This window comes from Carcharhinus amblyrhynchos, chromosome 25 (assembly GCF_965287045.1).
Source record: "Carcharhinus amblyrhynchos chromosome 25, sCarAmb.v2.hapA, whole genome shotgun sequence".
Taxonomy (NCBI): domain Eukaryota; kingdom Metazoa; phylum Chordata; class Chondrichthyes; order Carcharhiniformes; family Carcharhinidae; genus Carcharhinus; species Carcharhinus amblyrhynchos.
In genome coordinates this window covers 31,730,005-31,756,268 of record NC_137348.1, presented here as the reverse complement: position 1 = coordinate 31,756,268, position 26,264 = coordinate 31,730,005, and the positions used below count along the sequence as shown (strand labels likewise).

At 43.5% G+C, this 26,264-nt stretch overlaps 1 protein-coding gene across 5 annotated transcripts in view; it reads left to right on the top strand.

Annotated features, from left to right (window-relative positions):
• astn2 (astrotactin 2) overlaps positions 1-26,264 on the top strand; it is a 1,598,826-nt gene that overhangs the window by 1,068,279 nt on the left and 504,283 nt on the right. The gene's annotated exons all lie outside the window — the stretch shown is intronic.

Sequence of the window (26,264 nt, the reverse complement as noted above, 5' to 3'; positions counted from 1 at the left end):
ACAAAGGAATTTTGTACAAATATATTAACATTTTCGTTACTGATAGTTTAATTCATTTGCTTATAATGTCACTTGATGATCTCTCTCAACTTGTGGCACTATCTAGATTCTGATTGTGAAACAACCTTTTTGGAATTGATCAGAAATACAGTGGTTTAAGACATAAGACCATAAGAAAAAGGAGCAGAATTAGGCCATTTGGCCCATCAAATCTGCTCAACCATTCAATCATGGCTGACATGATTCTCATCCCCATTTTCCTGCCTTCTCCCCATAACCCTTGAGCCCCTTATTGATCAAGACCCGATCTACCTTAAAGACACTCAATGACCTGGCCTCTACAACCCTCTGTGGCAATGGGTTCCAAAGATTCACATGTTCGAGTACACTGAGGGAGAATTTAGCATGGCCAATGCACTGAAGCAACACGTCTTTCAGACTGTGGGAGGAATCTTGAGCACCCGGAGGAAACCCACGCAGACACGGGGAGAACATGCAGACTCCACACAGGCAGTGACCCAAGCTAGGTATCAAACCCGGCTCCCTGGCGCTGCGCGGCAGCAATGCTATTCCTGTACCCACTAGTGCCATTAAGTTGAAGCCATTCCAAAGTTAATAGCTCAGTTTCAACCAGGAATTTGTTACCTAGATAGAGCTAATGGACTTTGGTTTGCACAAAAAGCTCCCCTGGCATTTCTGATTCAAATTGATTGACAGGATCTTGTGATAAACTGGGTCCATAACAGAGAGAGGGGGAGATCTTTCAGTGTTTAGTGACAGTTCTAACCGGGAGTCTGCTGAAGACAGAGGTTTGCAAGCTGCTCTGAAACTGATTTTCTCTTTGAAAGCTTCAAAACCGTTAACATAATTTATAGCACGTGTATTTATGGTGCTAACTGTATTTAAATTGACATTAAAATATCTAAGAGGAACATTGCTTATTTGAAACTGAAACAGTCATAAGCTAGAAAATCAAGTTGTTTGCATTCAATTTTAAATATTGTTCAACTGTTAGTTGTTAAGCTGTTTATTTGTTGGAACTATTTTTAAACTATGTTATTAAACAAAAACTTGTTTCATTGTAAAAGATCCTGAACATGTCAGTGGATTCATTCCTGGAATGAAGTATCCTTTCCTCACAGTTCTGAAATTGACAAATTGTTGGGGTCTAGCCTGGCATCTGAATGTAACTTGGATTCCTGGTCTAGCGCTCTAACAAGTCAAGCTGAGAAAAGTCAACAATTTAACACTCTCCCAAACGTTATGATAAAGGCCTTCCTACAAAGGAAGGTCTTTATTATTGTTAAGGATTTAAAAACAATCTGACAACTTAATATGCAGCTTATGCCAACACCGATCTACAAAGTATTGAGTACTCATGTGCAGTGAAGGGACTGGGACTTCACTTGTTGGTCGATGTAAGCCAATTATTGATATAAACATAGCTTGATCTGTGTATATTTTCCTTCCTCTTTTTAAATGTTATCTGTGCTGAATGTATTGATCCTATCTTTGAATAGATAGATTTATAGTGAACTCTATGCATGTGTTGTGGAGCTATTTGAGTTCAATACAATTGTTTCTCAAGGAAGTTGTATTTACAAAAAATCTAAAAACTAAAGTAGATGAAATTGAATCTGCAGGACATTGCTCTGCTGTTTCAACTGAAGCAGCAACAGATTCGAGATTAACATTTTAGCAAAGAAATGAAACTACATGGAGCAGGCATCCTGCAAAAAGACTTAATTTTCTAGCTCTAAGGAAGTTACACTCCCACCAATACATTTCAGTGCCCTGCCAGTATGTTCCCTGTTTTATAAATTTACAAAGGGAACTTCCGCTGGTGACCATCCTGGTGGATCAGTAAACTGGCCAAAGGCCAGCGTGAATATCATTTGCATTCTGTTAATGGGATGCAAATGGAGGCTCGACCCTTCACGCCAGATTCTCCGTGATGCTGCTGGAAAAGCATGCCGGCATAAAACACAATTGGAACAGCGTGGCGTGTGCATGTCCAGAATCATTGGAACAATGCCTGGGGCTGCCTCCAGGGTCCTGAATGGAGGCTGCTTGTACGCTTGGACTCTGGAAGAGCACAGCAGCAGGTCAGCATCTGCAGGATAACCTTCCAGAAACATTGTCTTGAAGTGGGTCCATCCCGCAGCCCCATAATGGTCCAGCATACTTATATTCATTCTCAGGAAGTCCATTTTCCAGTCTCAGAATGCTCCCGGAGATCTATCTTCATTTCCAGGATGCCCACATTCTTTATTCAGGAGTGGGTCAGTGATGTTGGCTGCCTTTTCAATGTGGCACCCAAACATGATGGCAGATTTGAACACAAGAACAGAATAATGAGGAGCAGAATGAGGCAACTCAGCCCCTTGAGTCGACTCTGCAGTTCAATAGAATCATAGCTGATCTTGTCTGGGCCTCATCTCCACTTTTCTTCCCACTCTCCATAACCCTTCAACCCCTGACTCATTAAAAATCTGCCTCTCTCCTCCTTAAATTCACTCAATGTCCCAGCATCCACCACAGTCTGAGGTAGTGAATTCCACAGATTCACCACGCTTTGAGAGAAGTAGTTTCTCCTCGTCTGTGTTTTAAATCTGCTACCCCTATCCTAAAACTATGACTTCTTGTTCTAGATTGCCCCACTAAAAAAAGCATCCAAAAATATGAAACACCTAGGTACATAATTAATGAGGTTAGGGCTGGAAAGTTTGGCGTGGTTTCCTGCCAGTTGTCGCAGTGGGAATCACTCCATAAGCCCACCACAGCACTTTATCTCAAAATGGAAAGATTCCACCCTAAATTTCTCCCATAACAACCATGTCTAGAGTAAAGTTGGCATGATGGCACACTGGTTAGCATTGCAGCCTCACAGCACCTGGGATCTGGGTTTGATTCCCGGCTTGGGTCACTGTCTGTATGGAATTTGCACGTTCTCCCCGTGTCTGCATGGGTTTCCTCCGGGAGCTCTGGTTTCCTTCCACAGTCTGAAAGACGTGCTGGTTAGGTGCAGTAATAGGCGCCGGAGGTTTTAAACTTTTTTTAAGATTTTGTTTTTAATTTTGTTTATTAGTATCATAAGTAGGTTTACATAACATTGCAATGAAGTTACTGTGAAAATCCCCTGGTAATCACACTCCAGCGCCAATGCACCTAATTAGCACGTCTTTCAGATTATGGGAGGAAACCGGAACCCCTGGCCGTGCTAAGTTCTCCCTCAGTGTACCCAAACAGGTGCCGGAGTGTGGCGATGAGGGGAATTTCACAGTCGCTTCATTGTAGTGTTAACGTAAGCTTTACTTGTGACTAATAAATAAACTTTATTTTAAGATTCAAATGTTTACATAAAGCTCACAATTCACTCTCCAGGTGCAATTCAAGTCTGAGAGGATAAAATCTACAGTTGTAGTTCTGCAGTGTTTTTCACAATTTAAGTAAACATAACATGAAAATTTCAAACATGTTAAGCTTTACTTATATCCTAATAGCAACATTGGAAACGGTACATGTTATAAACTTACACATATTGGCTTCATCCCATGAGCCATTGTTTCAACAAAACTCAGTCCAGTAGAGATGTTAAGGAAGTTTTTTTACACAGAGTGGAGAGGGCCTTTACAAGTGAGGTGGTTGAGACAGACACACTAGTGACATTTAAGACTTGTCTGGATAGACGTATGAACAGACAGGGAGTAGAGGAGTACAGGTGGTTGGTCTAGATTGGACACCATGATCGGCACACGCTTGGAGGGCCGAAGGGTCTGTTCCTGTGCTGTATTGTTTTGTGTTCTTGAGGTGTAATGATTTCATGTCAGTGGACAGTCGCCTTGGGTGAGTGGCGTTAACAGAAAATTATCCATAGACCGCCCATTGACATTGCAAAAATTGAAACTGTCCTTAAAAGTAAAACTCTGCTCCGAAATAAATGATGGCTGATTGTAATTCTTTTTCAGCATAAGCGAACCGCAATCATTCATTTTACTTGACTGTATGAAAGGATTAAAATATTTTGAACAAGCCAAGTCAGTTTTCATCCCCTCATATGTCTTTTTGGATGTCTTGATTTACGAATCGCTTCCAACTGGACCAAAAATGCTAAATTTCTTCCTCCAAAGAAGTGACAGTTTGGACTGCACTTTGATCCCCGAATAAGCGTAGCAAGTATCAAGCTAACATCTTACCTACATTCAAGACAGTTTGTGCATCTGCTCCTCGACAAATAGATATTGGCCAAAATTTCCTGGCCACTGCAAGCGCGGACGGAGAGCTTGGCGCCCAGCCAAATCTCCGTTCACTTCAGCGGGATCAGAAAATCCCATGGGCGTGAACAGCCAGAAAGTTCCTTTTAACATTGGTTCGTTTTAACATTGAAGAAAACTATGCTTAGAAAGCTAAAGAAGAAACTCTTGGCATGTTTTATTTTTCTTCCTCCAGTGTCGAGAATCGCTCGGCAAAGTGAAAATGAGCCCATTTTAGAAACACTCGTCTGAAGTGTCCATCAGCACTGCTCAGGGTGGTTGGAGAAACAATGGGTTGATATTGGTTACAATGGAGCCTTTGATGTTATACCCTCGCAGGCATGAAATATGTTGTAATATATTTAAGTAAACTGAGAATGAAAAGAACTGTAGGAAAGATAAAGGGGTGGCCCAGAAGCTGAAGCAGTCAATCACTTGATTTCCAATGTGAGGTCATGAGTTCAAGCACCATAGCTGCCTGTTATTTGAGCTAGCTTGCCTGAACTGACTGGGTTGGTTCCAGCAACGTTGAACCAGGGACTTGCTTCTGAAGAATTTCCAGAGGTTGTGGAAAGTGCAAGTGCGATTTGTGACTCAAATCCTTTGCGCATAATTCATGCGCCCACGAAATAGATTTTGGCTTCAGCCTGTCAAATTGACTTGCTGGTGAGTTTGGCTTTATTTCAACCGACGCGCGGCTGAACTATTTCATGAACATGTTGTTGATGGCGTGGTTTCCATGGAATTAATTTGCAGTCTGTTAGTGTTTCCCTCGTTGAGATATTTATCGATGTTAGCCAATAGATCACAGAATAATGATTAGTTTGGGAATTGCCCAAGATAAAGGTATACGCCTAAATCCAGGAATTGTAACAAGTGGTAAGCAGCACAATTGAAAATCTGAAGAGCTTATTAATGAATTCTCAGGATCAAAACCAGTTACTTAACAAATAAGCCACTTTCTGTTACCGTTTAATTATACTTGCAACAAACGAATAAAAAAAAGATTAGATCAGGGAATTGATTTCATCACGGATCTAAACTGATTAGGAGATAACCAGGTATCAAGTGTTTAGGAAGGATAGGCGAGAGGCAAAAGGGGGGGGCGTAGCTCTGCTGGTTAAGGATGGCATCAGGGTGGTAGCAAGGGATGATATAGGAACCAAAGAGCAGAAAGTGGAATCGTTGTGGGTGGAGATTAGGAACAGCAAAGGGAGGAAGACGCTGGTGGGTGTCGTCTATAGGCCCCCGAATAACGATCTGGAGGTGGGGCGGGCTGTTAACGCGCAAATAAGTGCGGCGTGTAGGAATGGAACGGCCATGATTATGGGAGATTTCAATCTACATATTGATTGGTCGACCCATGTTGGACGCGGTGGGCTCAAGGAGGAGTTCTTGGAATGCTGCCGGGATAGTTTCCTCGAACAGTGTGTGTTGGAGCCGACGAGGGAGCGAGCTATCTTGGATCTGGTGTTATGTAATGAGGCGGGTAGAATTAGGGACCTTGCAGTGAAGGATCCTCTTGCGGAGAGTGATCATTGTATGGTGGAGTTTCTGTTGCAGATGGAGGAGGAGAAAGTGGGTTCCCGGACACGCGTCCTTTGTTTGAACAGAGGGGAGTACGGTAGGATGAGAGAAGAATTGGCGAATGTTGACTGGGGGAGCGCGTTGGAAGGTAGGTCTGCTGAGGAGCAGTGGAGGATCTTTAAGGAGATCTTTCTTGGTGCTCAGCAGAAATTTATTCCGATGGTTAAAAAGGACTGTAGGAGGAGAGGTAATAAGCCATGGATAACGAAGGAGGTGAAGGAAAGTGTTAAATTAAAAGCGGAGGCGTTTAGAGTAGCTAAGAGTAGTGGGCGAGAAGAGGATTGGGAGAGGTTTAAATGTCAACAAAGATTGACAAAGAAGTTGATAAAGGAGGGTAGGAGAAACTATGAAGCTGGGCTAGCGCTTAATATAAAAAAGGATAGCAAGAGTTTTTATAAATATATAAAAAGGAAGAGGCTGACTAGGGTGAACGTTGGTCCCTTAGAAGATGAGAAGGGGGACTGAGTGGTAGGGGATGAGGAAATGGCTGAGGTCTTGAATAACTTTTTTGTTTCGGTCTTCACGGAGGAAGACATGAATAATTTGCTGGGTGTTAGCGATGGAAAGGTGGTAGGACTGGAGGGTCTCAATGACATTATTGTTACTAGAGAGGCGGTGCTCGACAGACTGGAGGGACTGATTGTGGACAAGTCCCCAGGACCGGATGGAATGCATCCAAGGGTTCTGAAAGAAATGGCGGAGGTGATAGTGGATACCTTGGTGGTTATTTTCCAAACGTCGCTGGATTTCGGGGAAGTGCCAGAAGATTGGAAAGCGGCTAATGTTACGTCGTTGTTTAAGAAGGGTGCCAGGCAAAAGGCAGGGAATTATAGGCCGGTTAGTTTAACGTCTGTTGTGGGTAAAATGTTAAAATCTGTCATCAAGGAGGAAATAGCGAGGCATCTTGAGGGGAATTGCTTGATAGAGCAGACGCAGCATGGTTTCGTTAAGAGGAAGTCGTGTCTGACGAATTTATTGGAGTTCTATGAGGATGTGTCTAGGGCGGTGGATAGAGGAGAGCCGGTGGATGTGGTCTTTCTTGATTTTCAGAAGGCGTTTGACAAGGTACCTCACAAGAGGTTATTGCAGAAGGTAAGAGGGCATGGAGTTGGGGGTAGGGTGTTAGCGTGGATAGAGAATTAGTTGTCAAATAGGAGGCAGAGAGTGGGGGTTAATGGGAGCCATTCGGATTGGCAGTTGGTGACTAGTGGAGTGTCCCCAGGGGTCGGTGCTGGGGCCTGAGCTATTTATCATTTATATAGATGATCTGGAGGAGGGAACCGAGTGTATGGTGTCGAAATTTGCTGATGACACCAAAATTGGTGGAACGGCAAATTGCGCGGAGGGTGTGGAGAGTCTGCAGAAGGATCTAGAAAGGCTGGGCGAATGGGCCAGTAACTGGCAAATGGAATTTAATGTTGGCAAGTGTGAGGTGGTCCACTTCGGTAGGAATAATGGTAGGAAGGACTATTACTTACGGGGCGAAAAACTGCAGCAGGCGACGGTGCAGAGGGCCCTCGAGGTCCTTGTGCATGAGTCGCAAAAACCCAGCTTGCAGGTGCAGCAGGTGGTCAGGAAGGCTAATGGGATGCTGGCCTTCATAGCGAGGGGGATTGAATATAAAAGTAGGGAGGTCTTGCTGCGGCTGTATAGGGCATTGGTGAGGCCGCAGCTGGAGTACTGTGTGCAGTTTTGATCGCCGTACTTACGCAAGGATATTTTGGCCTTGGAGGGAGTGCAGAGGAGGTTTACTAGGCTGATACCAGAGTTGAGGGGGTTGAGCTATGAGGAGAGGCTGAATAAACTAGGCTTGTACTCGTTAGAGTTTAGAAGAATGAGGGGAGATCTCATTGAGACGTATAAGATGATGAACGGGATGGATAGGATAGAGGTGGAGAGACTCTTCCCGCTCAGAAAGGACAGTAGGACTAGGGGGCACAGCCTCAAGATAAAGGGGGGGCGGTTTAGAACGGAGTTGAGGAGGAACTTGTTCACTCAAAGGGTGGTGAATCTCTGGAATTCTCTGCCCGTTGAAGTGGTGGAGGCTGCCTCGCTAAATATTTTTAAGACGCGGGTTGATGGGTTTTTGATAAGCGAGGGGATTAAGGGTTATGGGGAGAGGGCGGGAAAGTGGAACTGAGCCATGACAGATCAGCCATGATCTTATTGAATGGCGGGGCAGGCTCGAAGGGCTAGATGGCCTACTCCTGCTCCTACTTCTTATGTTCTTATTTGCTGCTTATTGGACCTTGAGAGTGGAATTGTCCTGTACCGCCCATTGAGGGAATTGTAGCAGACGCGACAGAAAGTTCGACGGATCCTTTGAAGGCCTGTTGAAATGGGGTGGGGGGGGGGGGGTGAGTTTCGGTCATGGGGTCCGCACAGCTGGAAAATCCCATCCTTCATGTTGAATATCAAGTTAAATGTTGACTCTTGTCAGACGATTTCCACTTTCCACAGTCAGAGAAATGGAGAGATCGGGTTATGGACTTCAGATCGCTGAATTCCAAAGGACCAACCGCACCGAGCACACAATGTAAAACACATTATTATCTATCCTTAAAGAAAGAACGTTACATTTACAGATCCAGGGCCATGGATGAGGTGCACTCAAGCTATTGGACAACAGATTCCCAAGTGTCAGAGTAAACTGAAATTATCCACATCTTCTCACCAGCAAGTCAATTTGACAGTAACTACTGGCCCAATCCCTTGTGCTGTCCCAGTTTGTGGCATCTGCCTGATTTACTTAAAGCTTTTAGGTAGGATGGTTGGACAAGATTAACATATTATCAGAACATTTCAGCTGGTCTGGCAGCATGTGTAAGGAGAGAAAAGAGATGACGTTTCGAGTCTGGATGACCACTTCTTCAAGAATTTATAGTTATTTTTAAAATGAACAGCATATTTTGGAAAGTCATTATACCTAATCATAAAAATTAATTTAAAATATGTTACCATTATTAAAAATTTGCTCTGACAAAGGGTCATCTGGACTCGAAGCATCAGCTCTTTTCTCTCCTTACAGATGCTGCCAGACCTGCTGAGATTTTCCAGCATTTTTTCTTTTGGCTCCAGATTCTAGCATCCGCAGTAATTTGTTTTTATCAGCATATATCAATTTCTTTTTGTCTTGGCATTGTAATTATGCTTTTAAAATAATTTTGAGTTTATTTGATTTGTCAATCCAAGAAGACATGAAAATTAAATACAAAATGAAAACTAGTGCTATTTGTATTAGAGTTTTTAATATTGCAAATGCAGTTAAAAATGACAAATAAATCATTTCTATTAATGTGATTTGAATGTTGGAGAGTCTTAGTTAACTATAACATTACATTGCTAATATTTGTGGCCCTTTACTGTTAATGCTAACATTATTTAATCCCAGGTGCATGAACTAACTTTTGATGAACATAAGAACAAAAGAAATAGGAGCAGGAGTAGGCCATCTAGCCCTTCGAGCCTGCCCCGCCATTCAGTAAGATCATGGCTGATCTGTCGTGGTCAGTTCCACTTTCCCGCCCTCTCCCCATAACCCTTAATCCCCTCTCTTATCAAAAACCCATCAACCCGCGTCTTAAAAATATTTAGCGAGGCAGCCTCCACCACTTCAACGGGCAGAGAATTCCAGAGATTCACCACCCTTTGAGTGAAGAAGTTCCTCCTCAACTCCATTCTAAACCGCCACCCCTTTATCTTGAGGCTGTGCCCCCTAGTCCTACTGTCTTTTTTGAGCGGGAAGAGTCTCTCCACCTCTATCCTATCCATCCCATTCATCATCTTATACGTCTCAATGAGATCTCCCCTCATTCTTCTAAACTCTAACGAGTACAAGCCTAGTTTATTCAGCCTCTCCTCATAGCTCAACCCCCTCAACTCCGGTATCAGCCTAGTAAACCTCCTCTGCACTCCCTCCAGGGCCAAAATATCTTTGCGCAGGTGCGGCGCCCAAAACTGCACACAGTACTCCAGCTGCGGCCTCACCAATGCCCTATACAGCTGTAGCAAGTCCTCCCTACTTTTATATTCAATCCCCCTCGCTATGAAGGCCAGCATCCCATTCGCCTTCCTGACCACCTGCTGCACCTGCAGGCTGGGTTTTTGCGACTCATGCACAAGGACCCCGAGGTCCCTCTGCACCGTCGCCTGCTGCAGTTTTTCGCCTCGTAAGTAATAGTCCTTCCTACCATTCTTCCTACCAAAGTGGACCACCTCACACTTGCCAACATTAAATTCCATTTGCCAGTTCCTGGCCCATTCGCCCAGCCTATCTAGATCCTTCTGCAGACTCTCCACACCCTCCGCACAATTTGCCGTTCCCCCAATCTTGGTGTCATCCGCAAATTTCGACACCATACACTCGGTTCCCTCCTCCAGATCATCTAAATAAATGGTAAATAGCTGAGGCCCCAGCACCGACCCCTGGGGCACTCCACTAGTCACCATCCGCCAATCCGAATAGCACCCGTTGACCCCCACTCTCTGCCTCCTATTTGACAACCAATCCTCTATCCACGCTAACACCCTACCCCCAACTCCATGTCCCTCGACCTTCTGCAATAACCTCTTGTGAGGTACCTTGTCAGACGCCTTCTGAAAATCTAGAAAGACCACATCCACCGGCTCTCCTCTATCCACCGCCCTAGACACATCCTCATAGAACTCCAGTAAATTTGTCAGACACGACTTCCCTTTAATGAAACCGTGCTGCATCTGCTCTATCAAGCAATTCCCTTCAAGATGCCTCGCAATTTCCTCCTTAATGACAGATTCTAACATTTTACCCACCACAGACGTTAAACTAACCGGCCTATAATTCCCCGCCTTTTGCCTGGCACCCTTCTTAAACAACGGCGTAACATTAGCCGTTTGCCAATCATCCGGCACTTCCCCGGAATCCAGCGACGTTTGGAAAATAACCACCAAGGCATCCACTATCACCTCCGCCATTTCTTTCAGAACCCTCGGATGCATTCCATCCGGTCCTGGGGACTTGTCCACACTCAGCCCCCCCCTCCAGTCTGTCGAGCACCGCCTCTCTAGTAACAGTAATGTCATTAAGACCCTCCAGTCCTACCACTTTTCCATCGCTAACACCCGGCAAATTATTCACGTCCTCCTCCGTGAAGACAGAAACAAAAAAGTTATTCAATACCTTAGCCATATCCCCATCCCCTACCACTAGGTCCCCTTTCTCATCCTCTAAAGGACCAACGTTCACCCTAGCCAGCCTCTTCCTTTTTATATATTTATAAAAACTCTTGCTATCCTTTTTTATATTAAGCGCTAGCCCAGCTTCATAGTTTCTCCTACCCTTCTTTATCAACTTCTCTGTCAATCTTTGTTGACATTTAAACCTCTCCCAATCCTCTTCTCGTCCACTACTCTTAGCTACTCTAAATTCCTCCGCTTTTAATTTAACACTTTCCTTCACCTCCTTCGTTATCCATGGCTTATTACCTCTCCTCCTACGGTCCTTTTTGACCATCGGAATAAATTTCCGCTGAGCACCAAGAAAGATCTCCTTAAAGATCCTCCACTGCTCCTCAGCAGACCTACCTTCCAACGTGCTCCCCCAGTCCACATTCGCCAATTCTTCTCTCATCCTACCGTACTCCCCTCTATTCAAACAAAGTACGCGTGTCCGGGAACTCACTTTCTCCTCCTCCATCTGCACCAGAAACTCCACCATACAATGATCACTCTCCCCAAGAGGCTCCTTCACCGCAAGGTCCCTAATTCTACCCGCCTCATTACATAACACCAGATCCAAGATAGCTCGCTCCCTCATCGGCTCCAACACACACTGTTCCAGGAAACTATCCTGGCAGCATTCCAAGAACAACTCCTCGAGCCCACCGCGTCCAACATGGGTCGACCAATCAATATGCAGATTGAAATCCCCCATAACTACGGCCGTCCCATTCCTGCACGCCGCACTCATTTGCGCGTTAACAGCCCGCCCCACCTCCAGATCATTATTCGGGGGCCTATAGACGACATCCACCAGCGTCTTCCTCCCTTTGCTGTTCCTAATCTCTACCCACAACGATCCCACGTTCTGCTCCTTGGCTCCAATATCATCCCTTGCTACCACCGTGATGCTATCCTTAATCAGCAGAGCTACGCCCCCCCCCTTTTCCCTCCTGCCTATCCTTCCTAAACACTTGATATCCCTGTACATTCAGCTCCCAGTCCCTGTCACCCTGCAGCCACGTCTCTGTAATGGCCACCAGATCATATCCATTTGTGTCGATCTGCGCCACCAGCTCATCCACTTTATTCCGAATGCTTCGTGCATTCAGATAAAGCGCTTTCATCCTAGCCTTCACCTGGACCCTATTTGCCGTAACGCCATCAACCATACTCACGACCCCTACTCCCTCTATTATTGGGGCATCCTCGGCCTCTTCCCTTACCTGTACCCTCCCCTTAACTTTAGACCTCGTAAGGTCACCTACCCTCGCACCCTCCCCCCCCCTAATTAGTTTAAAGCCCTGTCTACAGTCCTCTTTACTCGATTCGCCAGCACTCTGGTCCCAGCACGGTTCAGACCAACCCCATCCTGCCCGAACAGGTCCCACCTACCCCAATACTGGTGCCAATGCCCCATAAATTCAAACCCATTCCTCCCACACCAATCCCTGAGCCACCCATTCACTTCCTTAATCCTGTCAACCCTACGCCCGTCTGCACTCGGTTCAGGCAGTAACCCAGAGATAACCACCTTGTCGGTTCTACTTTTTAATTCCATTCCCAGCTTTTCATACTCCCTCCCCAGATCCTCAGTCTGCATTTTGCTTACGTCGCCGGCACCCACATGTACCACAACGACCGGATTCTCACCCTCCCACTCCAGGTTCCTCTGCAGCCCAGCTGCGACATCCCATACCCGAGCACCAGGCAGACAACACACCCTTCTGTGCACTTTGTCATTGTGACAAAGGACAGTGTCAATACCCTTCACCCCACTATCCCCAATCACTACTACGTTCCTTTTCCCCCTCTCTTTGCCTATGTCCTGCTGCAGCACTGTACCGTGTGCAGCTTGCTCACCAACCTCACCTGCCTCGTTCTCGTCCAGACTGGAAGCAAGAACCTCAAACCTGTTATGCAGATTAAGAGGCTGAGGCCTCCGCTCCCCACCCCCCTTCCTCCTCCCAGCAGCCCCCTCTTGTTCCCTGACCCTTAGAGTTAGCCAGTCTAGGGGGGGTGGATGTCACTTGCACCCCATTGACAATGGCATCCTCTCTCCCCTTGATGAGCCTCAGTGTCTGTAGCTCAGATGCCAGCTCATCCACCTTGAGCTGGAGCTCCTCCAGCAACCTGCACTTACTACAGACATGGTCACTGGGATGGACCCTGGGGTCCACCAGTTCCCACATCATACAGAAACCACACATCACATGCCCCTCCATTATTCACTGTAGTGGTCTTGAAGAAAATTTTTATTTTTCCTTGTTTTTTCAAACGAACTCACCTGGCCTTTTTTCCCTCCAGCCCTTTTTGATCTTAAGCCCTAATAACTCACTCTGCTTCCCCCTCACTCCACTGCCCGCTCCGATGCTGCCCGCTGTCTACACCAGGCCTCCTTTTAAACCTGGCGCTGATTTAAAGCTGTTGGCCCACAAATCCCTTCTAACCACTCCCTCAGAATTCTTAAAGCAGTAAATACAATAAATAAATGCTTTAAACAGTTCTACAAAGGACAAAGTGCTTTAAACTTATTTTAAACAGGTTTTTAACAGGTAAAATCTTAGCTCGCTCTCTGCTCACATTCACACCCAGCTACAATGATGGTCTGCCCTGTTTGCAGTGAGATGATTTTCCTTAAAATCTTCTATAATTGCAGTGTAAGAGAGTGCAGATCAAAGTACAGTATGTTCAAGAAGAATGAATTTGTTATAATATGAGATGAAGGTGAATAATATGAGTAATCACAGACAAAGCATTTTTTAAAAATTCATTTGTGGGACATGGGAGTCGCTGGCTGGACCAGCATTTATTGCCCATCCCTAGTTTCACTTGAACTGATTGGCATTTCAGAGGGCAGTTGAGAGTCAACCACATTGCTGTGGCTCTGGAGTCACATGTAGGCCAGACCAGGTAAGGCTGGCGGAATTCCTTCCCTAAAGGGAACCTGATGGGTTTTTCCGACAATCAGCAATGGTTTCATGGTCATCAGCAGATGTTTAATGGGTGAATGTGCATTCACCAAATTAGGCAGCAGAAGATGTTCAGGTGATTTGTAGCTGTTTTATTGTTGTACTGCAGTTCAGTACAAATACTAGTTTTCACTCTTCCCTCCCAGATCCTCTCCTTGTCCACAAGAATCACCCAACTGGAGAAAAACCCAGCTCTTAAGTACAAGCTTCAGTGAACATTCAATTCACTCTGAAGCATGACCTGGTTTACTCTTACAGGGACCTGCATCTCTAATACTGTCACAGCACACAAGGCAAGTTGAGAATGGAGTTCATTCGCAATTGTTTTCTCTCGGTCCATCAAGGGGTGCTGTGTATTTAGACTGACACAGAGGTGAATTGGCATCTTCCGTCATAGATTGAAGTAATGTTTTCACCATCAGTATATTTCCTCAAAAAACCTTAGAGAATTTACAGAATTACAAAAAGCCTTAGAGAATTTACAGACCCATCCATTGACTTTGCCTACACTTGCCGCTGCCTTGGAAAAGCAACCAGCATAATCACGTATCCACGCATACCTCTGGACGTACTGGGTGGGATTTTATGGTCTTGCTCGAGCGAGACTGGAAATTCCTGCCCCAGGTTAATGAACATTACCGTTGTTTCCCCGCCGCCCCCCCCGCTCCGATTCTGTGGCGGGGAAGGCGGTAGAATTCCGGTGACTCCCTTCCACCTTCTTCCATTGGAAAAAAGATAAGAAGCCTGAGGTTGTGTACCAACCAACTCAAGAACAGCTTCTTCCCTGCTGCCATCAGACTTGTGAATGATATTTTACATTATATTAAGTTGATCTTTTCTACACCCTAGCTTTGATTGTAACATTGCATTATGCACCCTCTCCTTTCCATCTCTATGAGTAGTATGCTTAATCTGTATCGCGCGCAAGAGACAGTACTTTTCACTGTATACTAATACATGTCACAATAATAAGTCAAATCAAATCAATTCTAGCTCATCTGAAAGAAAATTGCGAGGCTTTTCTTAAAAAAGTTTTATTCATGTTATTTTTCTGAGGATTTAGACGTGCAACAAGAAAATATCAAACTTCGATAGGACAGATTCTTGATATTTTAGGGTCACTTTAGGGGAATGAATTGGAGTGTTCTCAAGACGTTATTCTGCTCTGCACTAACATGCTTACAATCTGTTATATTCATTCAATTTTCATCTCAGATGGATTAAGTATTCACATAAATGAAGTTTTACGGCTCCCAAATGATTGTAATGTTTCCACTGCCGTGGATAGTAAATGCTTTAATGCTTAATATTTTTGAAGAGTTGCCTGTTTCAACCCAAGAAAGGATGATGTCATCGCAACTGAATATGCTAAAAGAATAAAAGTACATAAAGAACTTTTTTATTAATGCAAGTCCACAACACTTTTTTTTCCCCCCCCTTTAAGGGTTTACCATTTACGGTGGAATTTCTTAAGACGATATGTACATTTCTAACTATTGTCTCATACAATGTTTGAAAAGCGTCAAAGTGAAAACTGCCCTCGCTCGACATGTTTCAAGTTAGTGGATGGGGTTGCTTGTGGTTGGAAGGAACCAGGCTAGGATGAGTAATCCAGGAATGAATCAGTGTGCAGGGGCTTTGTCCTGGGTGCAATTTGAATATGTATCTTGTCATCATCTCAGTAGATAATTTGGGACTCAGACGATTAATGATTAAGCATTTGCATCCCGCATGACTACCCTTAGACACTGAGACTTTTGATCTTGTGCGTTGGATAACATTAACTTGTGGGGTATTTTGGACTGAGTAAGGACTGTGAAATTCTTCTGCAGTCTTTATTTCTGCTAAAAACAATGCATGCTGTGGCTGAACTGAAATTTGTGTTGTCCAAATGTAATGCTGCTTCCAAGAGATAAAACTTTTTTTTGATCCAAACGGCATGACTGTTACCTTATTCTGCAAAAATACATTCTACTATGTGCATATATACAAACCTCTCGTTGCCCTGACTCTAGCTATATTGTTTGGCTGTACTTGTACATCGTCTTTCTGTTTCACTACTATTTATTATTCAACATATAAGTAAATCTGACCAGGAAAATTTAGCCTGTAAACAAGAGTTGAGCAGCACGTCCTTTCCATCAATCAGAAGGAAAAATGACTGTGGTAGACACCCCATGTATCCTCTATTGTCGAATGTCCAGTTACTAAAGCTTGATTTTTAAGCAGAACTATGCTAAGTCACACATAATTCATGCATGTGAAAGGGACCAAGCTATAAGATCTCAGTTGTCTGCACTCCAGTCATCCATTGCCCCAGTTATCTATGAGGCTTTTTCTCAAAAACAACCTTGCTCAGGATGTCAACATTGCCGAATATTTATTTTGCTATTTACTTAATCCTTTTCATTCCTGCGCTGTTGTTGTTGCTGCATCATACATGGAAGGACATTAAGGGACTCTTAAATAGCTGTCAGTTTTCATTAGCCACTAGGGACCACATAAAAGAAAGTAGAAATTTGGATCTCTCCTTCTTTGCCACCCACAACATCCATCACCTTCCCCCGTAAAAAAAGAAAACAAATGACTAATTTTCAAGACTAAAATTCATAGATTCCTTCGGTAAGATTATGGTGGAGATATGGAATAATGACAGGTAGATTAAGTTTGAAGCATGGATCAGCCATGATCTAATGGAATGGTTGAACAAGCTTGGGGGCAGAATGGTCTACCCCAGCTTGTACATTTTTGCTTCCCACTGGATGGTGATTCGTAAGCTGTCAACTGAGTTCAGTGTTAACTCTGTAATTACTTCTATGTCAGAATGGCATGGACTTGAGCCCCATTACAAAACATGAGCACTGAGGATGTGGTGTATTGTGTGTAGTATTGCCAGTGAATTGAAGGCCCTATGCACTGATTTAGATGGCTGGAAACATCTGCAATATACAAAATAACTGTCGCATTTACCTGCATAAAAACGGTGACATAACAAGAACTGTGACTCATTGGCTGTGGACATCTTTGAAACATCCTGACAGTGTGGAAAGTCCTCTGTTTATGTATCTTCCCAAAGCACATCACCCAGTTGGACATATCATGTAACCACTGACTCCTCCTTTATTGACTATGTATATGTTAACACTTAACCAAAGAAAACCAATTTATTTCCTCCAAACCTAGTTACCAATCCACTTCTTTTGTTAAGTTCTGGCCATTGAAAAAAGTAGTTTTGAAACTTTGTGCATCACTTCACACTTATCAGGATTAAATGTCATCTGCCCATCTGACCAACCCATCTGTATCTTCCTGAAACCTATCACCTTGGCACAGCACAGTGGTTAGCACTGCTGCCTCTTAGCACCAGGGACCCAGGTTCAATTCCAGCCTTGCATTATTGTGTGTGTGTGGAATTTGCATGTTCTCCTTGTGTCTGCTTGGGTTTCCTCTGGGTGCTCTGGTTTCCTCCCACACTCCAAAGATGTGAGGCTTAGGTTGATAGGCCATGCTAAGTTGCCTCTTCATGTCAGTGGGACTGGTAGGGTAAATATGGAGTTACGGGGATAGGGCCTGGGTGGAATTATTGTCGGTGGAGTCTTGATGGACCAAATGGCCTCTTTCTACACTGTAGGGATTCTATGACTCAATGATTCTTCTTCACTATTAACCATCCCAGCAATCTTGGTGTCATTTGTAAATTGGCTTATCAATCCCCCCACATTCTCATCTATGTCATTTATGTATATCTGTAAGGACCCAGAACCCTTGTGGTGCAACACTGCAAATGTCAAAATTTTTCAAAATTAGTTCCTCTTCTTTATAATCAGGATACATTTAAGATTTTCAGAATTTAGTCTTGATTTTCTTTTGCTGTTCACATGACTCTGTGTGCTCTAAAATGTTCTTGGTAAGCAGTGCACATTTACTGTAGTTGAAATGATACAGAAAATTCCTGATTGCACATTTTCGAAACACTATTCCACTTGCTTTCAAGAATTCCTAACAACATCATTGATCATTTTATCAGCCCGAAAACATTTTTCCTCAATTCCCCTCTAAACCTCCTGCCCTTCAAAATTATGCCCCCTCATTATTGACCCTTCAACTCAGGGAAACAGCTGCTTCCTATCCACCCTGTCCATACTCCGCATAACCTAATACCCCTCAATCAGGTCACCCCCTCAGCCTTCTCTGCTCTAAAGAAAACAACCTGTGCCTATTCACAGCTCAAGTGTTCCAGCCCAGGCAACATCTTGGTGAATCTCCTCTGCTTCCTCTCCTATGCTTCCTCTTGAGAGACGATCAGAACTGCATACAGTAGTCCAGCTGTGGCCTAACCAAAGTTTTGTACAACTCCGACATAATCTCCTTGCTCTTGCTTCTAGAATTCCTTCAGATTTCTAGCAGCGTTGGTATCTGGTACTTTCTATTCCTGTGGCGGGATGGTAAAATTCACCCCATTGAGTCTGACTGGATGGGCTACTGCCTGATCTTAAAATCTAAGTACACAGAAATGTACCTGGTTGCCTACATTCCTATTGCCTTGTGAAGCAAAGAAACCAATATTCGGGGCTGTGATGTTCCCGTAGAGTTGTGGATGGCACAGTGGTTAGCACTGCAGCTTCACCGCACCAGGGACCCTGGTTCAGTTCCTGGCTTGGGTCTCTGTCTGAATGGAGTCTGCACATTCTCCCTGTGTTTGCGTGGGTTTCCTCCGGGTGGTCCAGTCTTCTCCCACAGTCCATAGATGTGCAGGTTAGATTGATTGGCCATGCTAAATTAATCCAAGTGTTAGGGGAATTAACAGCGTAAATGAGGTTATGGGAATGTGGTTGGTACAGACTCGATGGGCCAAATGTCCTTATTCTGTATTGTAAGAATTCTATGAGTTGACAACAGCTGTGGCTAGTATTTCTTCAAATATGTGGAAGAGTACTTATAAAAGCTGAGATGTTGACAATCCCACTACTGCCACCATGTTCTATTTTCTTAACCTCTGCGATTGATATTTGATTTGATTTATTATTGTCTCATGTATTGGGATGCTGTGAAAAGTATTGTTTCTTGCGCTATACATACAAAGCACATCACTCATAGGATTCATAGGGGAGAAGGAAAAGAAAGGGTGCAGAATATAGTGTTTCAGTTGCAGATAGAGTGTCACAGAAAGATCAGCTAAATGTATGGTAGGTCATTCAAAAATCTGACAGCAGCAGGGAAGTTGTTGTTCTTGAGTCGGTTGGTATGTGTCCTCAGACTTTTGTAAAACTTTCACAATGGAAGAAGTTGGAAGAGAGAATGTCCGGGGTGTGTGGGATCAGTGATTATGCTTTCCTGAGGCAGCGGGAAGTGTAGACAGAGTCAATGGATTCCCGTTACTATGTAGAAGGAAATAACCACTCAAGACAGAATCAGTAACATAGTAACATGGTTTCTTTATTCAGGGATAGTTCTACCACACACAGGTCTTCTTCATACTGCTAACATACAGAACTCTCATAGTGTGGTACATCATATTCCTTCCACTGCTGTACACTACAAATATAGCCAAGTCACCATACAAACTACTGCTATTCACAGGATCTATTGTGTACAAAGCAACTGTACAATCAGAACTGAAACAACCTAATGTACACTGAGACAAAATGACAACAGCATCACATAAGTGAAATGCATTTCCTCACCTTGACCAAAGTTGCTGCTTTGCTTTGATTTGATTTGATTTATTATGGTCACATGTATTAGTACACAGTGAAAAGTATTGTTCCTTGCACGCTATACAGACAAAGCATTCCATTCATAGAGAAGGAAACAAGAGAGTGCAGAATGTAGTGTGACAGTCATAGCTAGGGGTGTAGAGAAAGATCAACTTAATGCAAGGTAAGTCTATTCAAAAGTCTGACAGCAGCAGGAAAGAAGCTGTTCTTGAGTCAGTTGGTACTTGACCTCAGACCTTTGTATTTTTTTTCTGACGGAAGATGGCGGAAGAGAGTATGTCTCGGGTGCGTGGGGTCCTTAATTATGCTGGCTGCTTTTCTGAGGCAGCGGGGCTTGTCGACAGAGTCAGAGGATGGGAGGCTGGTTTGCCTGATGCATTGGGCTACGTTCACGTCCTTTTGTAGCTTCTTGCGGTCTTGGGCAGTGCAAGAGCCATACCAAGATATAATACAACCAGAAAGAATGCTTTCTGTGGTGCATGTGTAAAAGTTGGTGAGAGTCGTAACTGACATGCCGAATTTCCTTCGTCTCCTAAGAAAGTAGAGGCATCGATGGGCTTTCTTAACTATAATGTCAACATGGGGGGGACCAGTACAGATTGTTAGTGATTGGACACCAAAAAACCTGAAGCTCTCGACCATTTCTTGTTTTGCAAACAAGCTATAATTGGCTGTGACAGAATTGAGAGATGTGAAGCTGTAACCTGAGTGAGGTGAAGTATTAATTTCTCCAAATAATATCAGAATACAGAAGGCAACATTATCTTTAGCAATGTCATCACCTGCTGCCTTAAACTTAGGAGTGTGTTAATGAATGAGAGCAGCCACTTGTGAATGTGTTAGTGCGACACACCAAAGACTAAGCTGCAGGTTAACATATGATAATAGGTATCTGGTGTGTCAAATGAATGGCAATATACATGAATAAATATTTCAGAAGCATGCTACATTGAGGATTTCTGATATTTACTATCACAGGCACCCAGGAACATGCTAATATGAGTATTCACATCTTAGGAATATGTTACCCACGCGGCAATAGATAATGAGAAGTTTATTAATTATATACGTGTATTTACAGATTTTTAGAATTGTGTTAATTCCTGACTAATGGATATCAAAACTGTGTTGCATATAAGATAACACATTTGGCATAACATATTTAGGCACTTCATTATAAGGCTGTACCAAATCAACAGTATCAAAAGTTCATTGATCCTTCATGTTGCAATATTGTAATTTGCGACAATTATTTTTAAACACCTGTTACATCGAAACATAGAAAATAGAAGAAGTAGTAGGCCATTTGGCCCTTTAAGCCTGCTGTGCCGTTCATTTTGATCATGGCTGATCATCAGATTCATTACCCTAATCCCACCACCTCCCTCCTCCCCGCCCACTGCCATATCCCTTGACCCCTTTAGCCCCAAGAATTATATCTAATTTCTTCTTGAAATTACACCCATTTTGGCCTCAACTATTTTCTATGATAGTGAATTCCACACATTCACCACCCTTTGGGTGAAAAAAATTTCTCCTCGCCTCAGTTCTAAAAGGTTTAACCCTTACCCTCAAACTTTGATCCCGAGCTTAGGACTTTTCCTCTATCGGGAAGGTCTTCCTTGCCAACTGACCTTTTATTATAAAACACCCAAATTTACGGTGGCCATTTTAGCTGTCATGCTATCTTCTTAAAAGTGGCAAAAAATAATGAATTAGTTTTACTCCATCTCTCAAGAATCTCTGGCGATGAACAAAGCTGTCACTGGACCTAATAACAGGTTCATTATTTCAAACAAATTTTGTTTGCTAGCTCTTTTCTATGCAATAGCAGATCCGTTTTTGAGCCTTTTTGCCAATTTGATGCAATAACCAACGACCAGGAGGCATGAGGGTTTGGCTCAGCTCTCTTTTAACTCCCCCTTCCAGAGATGGAAGTCATGACATGAAGTTGCCGGCATTGGCCTGGGGTGGACACAGTAAGAAGTCTCAGAACGTCAGGTTAAAGCCCAACAGGTTTATTTGGAATCATGAGCTTTTGGAGCACTGCTCCTTCATCAGATTTCTGATCGACAAGGGAATTAGGAGTTATGGGGAGAAAGCGGGAAAGTGGAACTGATTCACTTCAGATCAGCCATGATCTTATTGAATGGCGGGGCAGGCTCGAAGGGCTAGATGGCCTACTCCTGCTCCTATTTCTTATGTTCTTCTAGGTGATTCTAAATATACCTGTTGGACTTTAACCTTGTGAGACTTCTTAATGATGGAAGTAACTTGCCTCCACCTGAAAGCCTCACTGAGGTGATGAATTCAGCAGATAGGCCACAAATTTATCCCTGGCACAACCCAAAGCCTACCATTATGTTATTGAGAGAAAACGTAGAGATTCAGGTGCACCCAACATGATCTCTGCAAAGTCATGCTGAGTCCTAAGCTGGGGCCTGGTTCTTTACCCGCCCAAACTGGGTAAAATGTGCTTGCTTTGTTTAATTCACTACTAATCTGATGACAACATTCCTTTGACCTGTGTTCCCATAAGTATGGAATGAACTCAAATGTACACAGGCATGTTTCCTGACAATATCTTGTCCTGCCAAGTTTTGCCAAATGAGAAATTCCATTCATACTCATGTTAAAAGAAAGGTGAAAATGAATAACTTCCTGTAAGACATTCACCCACAACAAGTAGTAATATGACAAGCCTTGCACCAACTAGAATCCACTTTATCTGTAGTACTATAGATACCGTAAAGTAAAATTTATTTATTAGCCACAAGTAAGTTCGCATTCACACTGTGAAAATCCCCCGAGTTGCCACAGTCCAGTGCCTGTACAGGTACGCTGGTGAGAATTTAGCGTGGCCAATGCACCTAACCAGCATGTCTTTCTCACTTTGGGAGGAAACCAGAGCACCCGGAGGAAACCCACACACTGGGAGAACGTGCAGATTCTGTACAGGCAGTGACCCAAGCTGGGAATCAAACCCAGGTCCCTGATACTGTGAGACAGCAGTGCTGACCATTCTGCCACGGTGACACCTCTACAGATGTATAGATATCTATAAACTATAAATTTCAACATGGCGCCGGAGCGTGATGACTTCTTGCAAGCTATGTCCAACATATCCTCTAATTCTTTCTTTTCGTCTCATTCCATGCTTCTAAAACTTTACATTCTGTGCTCTCTCCTTTCTTTCCCTATGTACAGTATGCTTTGTCTATAAAGCACGCATGAAACAATACTTTTCACTGTATACTAATACATGTGACAATAACAAATCAAATGAAGTATATCTGCAGTGGAGGGTGAAAGATGTTTACATCCTATGTGTGGTAAAAATTGTATTTTTTTCCCCTGGGTTTTCTGTCTTTCCAAGATCACTTTGTGCCCACACAAATACGCTGTTAACTTTCACTGCAAATTAACCTGTGCTTGTGGCATTGTGTTTTGTGAATGCTTAATATAGACATCCTTTGTACATGAACTTAGTCTATGCTGTGCATACTATTCAGTTGTTGGGGTATCATATCTGAGCAAAGACTGGATAGGCCGGGATTGTTTTGTTTTTGTAACAGAGGAGACGAAGGAAGATTTAATCAAAGCTTCTAAAATTAAGTGGATCCGAGATAAAATGTATGGGTGGCACGGTGGCACAGTGGTTAGCACTACTGCCTCACAGCGCACCTGGGCTCAATCCTGGCTCAGGTGACTGTCCGTGTGGAGTTTGCACATTCTCCCCGTGTCTGTGTGGGTTTCCTGCAGGTGCTCTGTTTGTCTCCCCCCATCCAAAGATATGCAGGTTAGGTGGATTGGCCATGCTAAATTGCCCCTTCGTATCGGGGGATTAGCAGGGTAAATACATGGGGTTGTGGGGGTGGGCCTAGATAGAATTGTTGTTGTTGCAGGCTCAATAGGCCAAGCTGTCTCCTTCTGCATTGTAGGGTTTCTGTGACTTATGACCCATTTCTCTAAGCAAAGGGATCAATAACTAGGGGCCATTGATTTAAAGTTGGTAGATGGGTACAGACTTCACCAAGAGGGCAGCCAGAGTGTCACTGACCAATACTTGGATGTTCAGTTGAAGTGCCATAACCTACAGAGCTGTGGACCATGTGTTAGAAAATGGGATGAGGCTGGATAGCTTCTTTTCTGGCTACCTCTGGCACAATGGACTGAATGGCCTCATTCTTCTCTGTAAGTTTTCTAAATTTCTATGTCTCTGTCTCATGGCATCTCAGTGTGCTTCACAGACAATGGAGTTACCTTTGAAGTGCAGCCTCTGTTGTAATGTAGGAAATGCAGCAGCTAATCTATGTGCAATTACCCCACTAAAAGCAGAGTGATCAAAACGAGATAACCTCTTAGTGGAGAGATAAATGTTGGCCAGGACCCCCAGCAGAGATCCCCTGCTGATCTTCAAAATCCTCCATTGGAAGGGGACAAAGGCTTTCAGTGCAACATCTCATCTGCAAGATGAAAGAAGTCAGTGACAGTGTCTTCATTGCTGGCCTGGTACAGCCTGCAGACTCAGCATCGATGAGGGATCAAAGCTGGAAACGTTCTGGCCAATATGTTTCCATATCAGACCAAATAGTGCATTTTCCAGTTCGCCCTCTGAAGGAAGGACTTTATTCATACTGTAGGAGACCGGTGCGTAATCACATATTAAATTGTAGGTATGCACAGAGGCACGAAAACATTTTTTTAAAAATTATGATTAACTATTTGGCTAATGATCAAAAGTCTTTGTAGTTTTGCATCAGACTTGCAGCTGTGGTCTTGGCAAGATCATGGAGAAAAACAATCAAGAATGTAATAATCAGTAAACACCTGCACCTGCAATTTTGTGACAGGAATTAGATCTAAAGATCTTGCAAGATTTTTGCTTCATTGTTATTTTTAGGTTTGCCATAACTTCATTTTTTTTTCTTGCAAAACATGGACTGCCTTTAGAATAATGTGCTATCCTTTTTTTGAATATCTAATGAGGTAGCACGGTGGCACAGAAGTCAGCAGTGCTGCCTCACAATGCCAGGGACCCAGGTTCGATTCCCAGCTTGGGTGATTGTGTGGAGTTTGTACGTCTCCCTGTGTCTGTGTGGGTTTCCTCCGGGTGCTCTGGTTTCTTCCCACAGTCCAAAAGATGAACTGGCTAGATGCATTGGCCAGACTAAATTGCACCTTAGTTTTCCGAAATACAAAATAGGTTTGATGGATTAGCTTTAGGTTCCCTAGAGTGCAGAAGGAGGCTTTCGTACCATTGAGTCTGCATTGACTGTTCGACAGAGCTTCTTACCCAGGCCCTATTCCCATAACCTGAGTAATCTTCTTAACCTGCACATTTTGGGACATTAAGAGGCAATTTAGCCACCTAACTTGCATATCTTTGGACTTCTTAACATGGATTCCTTCACAAGAGAAAGTCTGGAGCAGGGTTGAGGGGGTGGGGAAAGATTAAATGACAAAAATGTGATGGAACACAAGGCAAAGGGAGTGGCAATGTTCACGGTAAAGAAACTATTTATTCAGAGTGAGCATGAATGTCAGAATAATGATCAACCTCTGTCCAGGAACAAAAACATGAGAAGGAGGATTCAGACTAGCACATAATCTTGTTAAAAGGATGCACTTCATATCTACAAACCTTAATTCATAGTATTGCTGTTATTTATTGTGTTTGTATCAATATAAATCATTATAAATTGCCATGTTAACATTTCCCATTCAATGTTCCTGTGTCAAATATCATGTTGTAGCTTAGGTTGATGACCACTGGGTTGATGACTTCTGAAGACTCTCATTTAATTCTATCATAATTTGAAATATAAAACAATGCTTATGTTGATCAATCACTTTGGTAAATTTATTAAACTGATAGAGCTACTCATTGAATTTTGATATGGCAGTGGGCAGTTACCACTGCTGGTTTAGCCATATGATTGGGTTTATTATTGTCACATGTATTAGTATACAGTGAAAATTACTGTTTCTTGCACACTATACAGACAAGGCATACTGGGCATAGAGAAGCAAACGAGAGAGTGCAGAATGTAGTGTTGTAATCATAGCTAGGGTGTAAAGATCAACTTAATGCAAGATAAGTCCATTCAAAAGTCTGACGGCAGCAGGGAAGAAGCTGTTCTTGAGCCGGTTGGTACGTGACCTCAGACTTTTGTATCTTTTTCCTGACGGAAGAAAGTGGAAGAGAGAATGTCCAGGTGCATTGTTTGCCTGATTTGGAGACCTGGTGCTATGTTTCAGAGGTGTGTGAATACACAGGTGAACAATCCTCATTCAGCACCTCAGGTTACTGCAAGGCACATCTCTACCTGTATTTTTTTCATGTTGTAGTCATCAAGTGTAAAAGTTGTGATTGACTTGCTGGCTGTTTTTCACACTTTCTTTTATTCATTTGTGGGACATGGGCATCCCTGGCTGGCCAGAATTTATTCCCCATCCCCAGTTGCCCTTTGCAGAGGGACCTCGGGGTCCTTGTGCATGAGTCGCAAAAACCCAGCCTGCAGGTGCAGCAGGTGGTC